At 41.1% G+C, this 8443-nt stretch overlaps 2 pseudogenes; one reads left to right on the forward strand and one right to left on the reverse strand.

Moving 5' to 3' along the window:
* Positions 1-5936, reverse strand: part of LOC105993826 — a 10980-nt pseudogene extending 5044 nt beyond the window's left edge.
* Positions 5937-6100: 164 nt separating this feature from the next.
* On the forward strand, positions 6101-7004 carry LOC105993837 (annotated as a pseudogene).
* Positions 7005-8443: the final 1439 nt, after the last annotated feature.

Here is an 8443-nt window from a genome sequence, read left to right on the forward strand (position 1 = left end):
CATTTGGGTAAATGCCCAAAAGTGGGATTGCTGGGTCATAGGAGAGCTCTATGTGGAGTCATTTGAGGAACCTCCATACTGCTTTCCGAAGTGGTTGAACAAGTTTACACTCCCACCAACAATGCAGTAGGGTTCCCTTCTAGCCACATCCCACCCAGCATCTGTTGTTATTAGATTTTTTGATTATAGCCATTCTAACTGTGGTGAGGTGGAATCTCAACGTTGTTTTGCTTTGTATTTCTTTCATGGCTAGAGAGGTTGAGCATTTCTTCATATGTCTATTGGCCACTCTTATATCCTCTTCAGAGAAGTTTCTCTTTAAGTCTTTAGCCCACTTATTTATTGGGCAGTAACATATTTAAGGTAATTTTTTTTGTTGCTTTGTATGACTCTCCCCCACAGAATAAACCCTGTTTTCACTGTATTTGAAGTTGGTATAATTTGGGGAGGGGAAGAGAAAAAACAAATTGTTTAAATAGGGGTAGAGGTGGACCCATTGCAACAATGAAATGTACAAGATGCTATGTCGAAAAACGAACTTTACAACTTTGGGGGGGTTGGGAGGGCAGGGATGGTAAGGGGAAACAAAGGACAAAAGAGGAGGAAACTGCTTGATAAGAAATGTTCTCATTACCTTGCTCATGTAATTGTAACCCCTCCATAAAGTATTTTCACAATAAAAAAAAATAATAATAAGTTTTTGGCTGCCCCAACTATCACATTTTCTTAACTGTTCTACTTGCCTTAGAGAATTTGAGATTTCTAGCTCTGAATGAGGTGAAAATAGATGGCAGCTAATAAAAACCACTACCATTTATTGAGCTTTTGGTCCCATGTCCTTAGCTAAGCCTTCCACTTAATTATTTAATTTGATCCTTAGAGTAATGCTATTAGGAGGTACAATAATTGCTCCTGTTTTTCAAAAGAAAAATCAAAGATTAGAAATACTAAAGAATCTTTGCAGCCTCACACAATAAAATATAGGTACAAAATCCTTTAATTATTTTCCCCAAATCCAAAAAGCTCTGAAAAATAAATACATTTTTCATAATCATTTAACATCAAAGTTGTAGCTCAGTAGTAGATCACTTGCTTGCCTGGAATATACAAAGCCTTGAGTTAGATTTCCCCAGCACCACCAAAGACAACAAAATTTCATCTATAATCATTGAACATCAAATCCTACACTTAGCTATAATCTTTTTATTTCTTACTTAGAAAATTCCTGTATTCATATTTGTCTTTACAGAAATAGTGAATGTGGGCTAAGAGTGGTGGCTTATGTCTATAATCCCAACTACATGGGAGGTAGATATCAGAGGAATAAACAGTTCAAAATCAAACCAGAAAAATGTTAGCATGACCAAGGAGCCAGCATGATGTCTCATATGTACAATTCCAGCTGCATAAAAGGCATATGAAGTAGAGTCATGGTCTGAGACTAGCCACTGACAAAAATGTCAGACTTTATCCAAAAAAATAAAAGACTGCTGATGTGGCTCAAGTGGTAAGATACCAGCCTAACAAGCATGAGACTCTGAGTTCAAAATTTAGCATTACCAAAAATAAGTGAGGATATTATATAATACATAATAATCCACCATATTACCTTTTTCAAATAAGAATAAACAATTATTTATATTTATTTTTATCACTTATTATCTCCAGGTTATTCTTACTAGATAAAACCTCACAAGTCTCCAATAATTTGGTAGAGTGCTGTGTAATTAATCACTGAAACATTTTGGAGGAAAAGCAAACATAAGTAATGTTGGGTCTTTGTCCCTCCCATGGAAGACGGACAGGGTCCCAGGAAAGGTAAGCACCACCACTTGCCCATTCCCTAGCCTCCCTTAGCCCCGAGACAGTCAGACACAGCGGGAGTCATGTCAAGCAGGAACTCATTTATTACCACACAGCAAGCACTTTTTAAAGCAAAAAAAACTGCATGGCATGGAAGGGGAGGAAAAGGAACCAACCAATCACTGTAGAGGTCACCCTATCATGTGACTAAGCTTTCTCTACTTTCCCTGCTGTACAAGAGCTGTTCAGGCATTGATGTCACTTCTCCTGGTTGTGGTATCCAGTCAGATTTTAACATAAAAGACTCAGGCTCTGCCCACTCAACCCCCTCTCAGCACCATCTTTGCTGCCCATGTGCCCTACAAAGTAATTGATCAAGGATAGTGAGACTAAACTGACCTTCCAGGTTAACCAGGCTGTGTGGCCTACTAACCTTCAGTGACCATGTGTCCTGAGGAAGAATGAATATCAAGTAGTTATGGGGCAGTCTTTTCACTTCATCCAGACTGCTTTGCTTCTTTAGAAAGATTATAAGTAATAGATGGGCTCTTAAATTTCAGAAAGCTTCTAGTCCAGCAAATAAATTATAAATGTAAAAGTAATTATATAACTATGAGGTTATCTTAACTATATAGTAAATAAGATTCAAAATATAGTTTTTTGAGAGGGTAGGGTATTACTGCAGTTTGAACTCAAGAGAGCTGAGGTTGTTAAGTTGAGCCATACCTCCAGTATTTTTAGGTTATTATTCAGATAGGGTCTCATATTTTTGCCTGGGCTTAACCTAGGACTGATCTTTCTACCTCCATCTCCATGTAGCTGGGATTAGAGGTATGAACTAGCACTCCTAACTTGCTTTGTGAGTTAGGATCTGGATAGCTTAAACACACACACACACACACACACACACACACACACACACACACACAAAATCTTCCAATCTCTATCTCCCATGTAGCTGGGATTACAGGCATGCAACACCACATCTGGCTTAAACACAGATTTTATGTGGACATATGTATGGCCTATACTTCAGGGAAGTGATCTATAGAAGTTCAGATGATAACCAAAATTTGAGTTAAAGGAAAGGCCAGAGGCTAGAAAAAAATTCAGTTTTATAATGTAAACGCTTGGAAAAGCATTTATTGAGATGAGGAAAACAATAAAGAAACAGTAGCTGCTTTAGAGGAAATAGCCTGAGAATTTCATCTCAGGATGTTACTCTACTTACTCTACTAGCAGGAAAATTTAGAAATAACCAGGTATAATAAACTTACTTATTTAATGGAAGATTGTTTCTTTTCTCTACTCTACTCCTTTTCCTGTTGATCTAGTACAGAGCTTTAAGTATGATAGATGCTAAATTAAGGCTTTTTTTTTTTTCTGTTGCTTGTAAACATCCCTGAGGTTTTAAACTCTGATCTGCAGGATAGTAAGCCTTAGTCCAGAATGTGTTAACTTCATTGATGTAAACAGCAATTGTAACAGAACATGTCATCCCCAATATGCTACTTTGGCATGAAGATGGTTTTAAGCAAAAAGCTATTAAGAAGAAACACATACAAGAAGAGCTCTCTGGGCTGGGAAGGTGGCTCAGTGGTAGAGCGCTTGCCTTGCATGCATGAGGCCCTGGGTTCGATTCCTCAGCACCACATAAGCAAAAAGAAAAAAGCCGGAAGTGGCGCTGTGGCTCAAGTGGTAGAGCGCTAGCCTTGAGCTGAAGAGCTGAGGGACAGTGCCCAGGCCCAGAGTTCAGGCCCCACGACCGGACCAAAAAAAAAAAAAAAAGAAGAGCTCTCTGCCCTCCTGCATTTGCCTGAAAGTAGGACATAAATGAACAAAGTATTCTCTCTCTTCTTTCTACCAGAAAGGACAAAGGCTGATACATTTCAGGATCAGTAAACATTCATTGAGTACCTAATGGAAATGAGGTACTGGGCAAGAGAGTCAGCAACACATGCTACTACATATGAAGGACCCACCCACAATCTACTGTGTAGTCAATGAACTTATGAATGTTTAGATAATAAGACCTTGTTGTGTCACTGGGAGATAATGAGACCATATTCAATCAAATAATGGCATCAAAACTGCTATCTCCATGCAATTATTATTACATCATGTTGGTATTATTTCATTATGAAATTATACTGACATTCAAATGGTCTAGTCAGCTTTACTGGATGTACTACATCTGCATAATCTGATAACTAGGTATCTGATCAACATCACATAATAACGTAATTCAAAGTGAGTTTCTGAACCTCACTTTCCCTAATATGAAAACAAGCAGTTGCATGAAAACAAGCAGTTGTTCAAAGTAAATGGAAATCAAAAGGCATTGGGGCGGGGGGGGGCACAGGGGGAAGCCCCACCTCACTGCTTTACCCTTTATGGAATAATTCCCCTCTCTAAGATGCTTAGTCTCTCACTGGAATGACTGTACTTTGTTTATTATGGTTGGCAATATCATCACAGGAACCTAAACAACTGAGCATCAGTCTGGGCGGACACTTGATTGTTTAGCAGGACTGGATGTAAGGAAGAAGACACAATAAAACCAAACAGGGCACTGGTCAAAAGAAACACACATCAATTATTCAACAAATAGAAACATGGGCAAACCAACTCATTATCTTCACCTCTAGTTTACTGATAGATGAAAGTCAGGGTAGTTTGGCATAACTTCCCTACAATTATTTCACTTAAAGAGTGTCCTCAATGCCTCTGGCCGTAGAGGGGTGTCTGGGGAGCAATGGTATACATCAGAAAATAGGACACCAAAGTATGGTGTTAAATTTTTAGAACTTTCACTTAAAAAAATGTAGGGCTGGGTAGGTGGCTCAGTGGTAGAGTGCTTGCCTTGCATGCATGAAGCCCTGGGTTAGATTTCTCAACACCACATAAACAGAAAAAGCTGGAAGTGGTGCTGTGGCTCAAGTGATAGAGCATTAGCTTAGAGCTGAAGAGCTAAGGGACAGCACCTAGGCCCAGAGTTTATGCTCCAGAACCAAAAAATAAAATTTAAAAAATAAAAATTTTAAAATGTAATTATGTGATAAGAAGAAATTGAACCCAGGGCTTCTTGTATGCTACTACTGTCACATTCCCAGCCCCAACTTTTCCTTTCTACAGCTGTAGATCTTACTTATCAGATCAAGAGATGCTTCTTGAGTGTCTATTATGAACTAGGTACTGGACAGGAAAGGCCTTCTTATATGATACAGTAGATCTAAAGTCCCCACCCACAGTGGTCTTTCCTTTCATAAATGCCATAAACTTTTGGCAATAAAGAAAAGGTGATTTTTTAGTATATTGCTCTGTGTTCCAGTCTTTGAAGTTATTTAATGTATGTTTACATTGTAATACATCTTACCTATAAGCTCGTATTGTTTCCAGCTTTGCAATTTTCACCAGAACATGTGGACTTCAGGACACATGGCGATAAATCATTTCTATCCTAGAGGACTTGATGCTGTCCCAGGGGACCAGTGTGTTGCCTGCAGAATCCTTGTTTCTAAACCTTTCATGAAGAAAAAAGAACTCGTTCCCTGATGGAATCTATGCTTCCAACCAAGCCCAGGCATGGATATTTGCATGGAGAAAGTAATGAAATAAATCCATGCTGAGACTCTACCAACACCAAAACCCAAATTTCTTTCCTCTTAAAATCCATTTCTGAATAATGTTGAAACAAATGGAAGAGAGGAGCATATGAAATTACCCAGTATGCGATGCAAAGAATCACATTTAATTATCAAACCCTTTTGACTCAGGGACTAAACTGTAATGGCTGGACATAGCCATTAGTGTTCAGTTACACTTTACAAGTTGTTGGCCACATAGCTGGGCACCATGGCTCATACCTGCCATGCTAACTACTCAGGATGCTGAGATCTGAGGATCACAGAAACCAGCCCAGCCAGGAAAATCTGTGAGACGCTTATCTCCAATTAACCAGCAAAAATCTGGAAATGGAGCGATAGCTAACCTTGAGAAGAAAAACTAAAGGAACACTTCCCAGGCCTTGAGTTCAAGTACCAGTACCACTACACATACACACACACAAACACACACACTCGTTGTTGAGCACAGACTTCAGGCTCTTTGAAATACATATCTTCTTTGGCCATGTTTGCAATGATTATTTTCTAATACATTTTTAGGTACATAAATGAGAATTTTTCTTTCAAGTTTTTTGCCTTCGGGTGCTTTAAGAAGCCTATGAAACACTGAGTGAAACAGCAAACTTCCTAGAACCTCTTTCCTGCACTTATAGAATAGATAGGATACTCCCATGCATGGGAACAGTTGCTGTATAAACTTGGAATTCATCCACAACATAGAGCAGATTACACAAAACGTACCCAAAAAGTGGAATGGAAAGCAATAGAGCAGGCACTAGTGCCATCCACAAAAAAGTAAAATAAATTAAATAAAAGTTTTTATATAGCTGGATCATAGCCCAAAATAGAAATCTAAAGACTTTGGATTAAGACACTATGAGCTGAAGCCAGATGGCGAACTCGGCCCCAGCGCGCGCTCTGGCCCCGGCACCAGCACCGGCTCCAGCACGGGCTCCGGCGGCAGCCTGGAGGAAGAGGTCCGGACACTGTTCCTCAGTGGCCTCCCCGTGGACATTAAGCCCAGAGAATTTTATCTACTTTTCCGGCCATTCAAGGGTTACGAAGGGACTCTGATTAAGCTCACCTCCAGAAAGCCTGTTGGTTTTGTGATCTTTGACAGCCGGGCAGGAGCGGAAGCAGCTAAGAATGCACTGAATGGTATTCGATTTGATCCTGAGAACTCACAGACCCTGAGGCTAGAGTTTGCCAAAGCCAGCACCAAGATGGCCAAGAGCAAGCTAATGGCAACACCAAATCCTGCCAATGTTCACCTGTCACCCCTCTTGGAGCACATGTCAACGCACAGGACCCCTACGACCTGATGGGGGCTTTGATCCCTGCATCCTCAGAGGCCTGCGCTCCTTACCCTCTGTACACCACAGAGCTGACCCCGGCCATCTCAGGTTCAGCGTTCACCTACCCTGCTGCCGCTGCTGCTCCCCACGCTCAGGTGCGCTGGTACCCCTCCTCCGACAGCGCCCAGCAAGGACGGAAGTACCGCCAGTTCTGTTAGTGTTTTTGGTCTGGTCACCGGGGAGTTGGTTCCTGGACTGTGCGGTGGGGCCACAGCAGGACCCGGACTTCCGTTCCCCTCCCCTTGTGCACCACTGCTGCTGCCCTGCCCACACTGTGAATCTTAAGCCTGCCTCAGTGGACCCCTCTCCTCTTCCTCGACCCTGCTCTGCCCCACCCCAAAGCCTGGCTCCAAGACCTTCCAGGCCGATTGGGGAACTTCTGGCTGAGACACCCCAAACCCTACTCAGAGACACCCCAAACCCTGCTCAGAGGCCTCCCTAGGACCCCAGCCTGGCCTGACTTCCCACACAATCTCCCTTCCATAGCTCTCCCCTCCAGGGAACGAGGCGTTTAATTTTGCATGTTCTCTGGCACAGCTTTAAGACACTTAAAACTTGTGTATATGTGAGTGCACACGCTGTTCCCACACTGTTGCCATAGCAACGGGTCCTGGCACTCGGGGTTCATCATGCCTAGTCCTCTCCACACCTGGCCTCAAGACCCACCCTGAGCCCAGTGGCCACTTCTACCCTGAGGGTCCAGCGCCCACAGCGTCTCCCAACAAGTCCAGGCTTGACCACTCCCCCAACCCCCACCACCTAACATGTACACCGTGTGCACCTTTCCATGCCTCTTCCCAGGTCACCTTCTCTTCATCATCCGCCAACCCCACAACATGAACGTATTTTGTACCCCGTGCAACAAAATATTTATGCATCATAAAGGACTTTTTCATGTGTTAAAAAAAAAGACTTTGGATTAAAATACTGCCAGTTTCCCTAAGAGGAGAGTAGTGATGTTCAGGAAAAAGGGTGAGTGGGGATTGGCGTTGAGTCTTTGCTTCCTGCTTTAATATATCAGGAGAAAAAGCTGGACAAAGCCAATAAAAATATTAAAGCTGGCTTTTGTGAGTCACTTAATTCTCATGACTATTTTTCATGTATAAAATAGAAAATATTATGGCATGTATCTCTGAGTATTGATCACAGAAAATAATCACTTATAAGCAATACTTTTATGTTCAGAAGTCTACACTGTAAAGTAGCCACCACTCGTGTATCTAGAATATGAACTTTAACGTTACTATTTTGATTTAAGGCAAAAAAGAAAAAAAAAGAAAAAGAAATAAATAGAGAGGAAGTTACTTTACCTATTAATAGCTACCGAGAATTCATAGTTAAAAGAAAATGAATGTATTCAGATAAGAAAATAGCAGAAATTCAAAATAAGAGTGGACCATAGGAAAACTAGTTTGATGAGTGAATTGTTCCCAAATTTTGGAAAGATCAGAGAGCTTTCACTGGCAGGAGAAGAATGCCCATGTGGAAATGGAAGATTTGTCACAACAGTTTCACTCAATGTCCAAGTCCACTCAGTCCTGGCCATGAGCCTAGAATCTGTGATAAAAGCAGATGGACTTAGAGAAAAAATAAGTCAGTGGTTCTAAATAAAAAAATAAATTTCTTATCTGATTCAAATTATTCTTCATCTTTGTTTAC

Source organism: Dipodomys ordii, unplaced genomic scaffold (assembly GCF_000151885.1).
Source record: "Dipodomys ordii isolate 6190 unplaced genomic scaffold, Dord_2.0 Scaffold5, whole genome shotgun sequence".
Lineage (NCBI taxonomy): Eukaryota > Metazoa > Chordata > Mammalia > Rodentia > Heteromyidae > Dipodomys > Dipodomys ordii.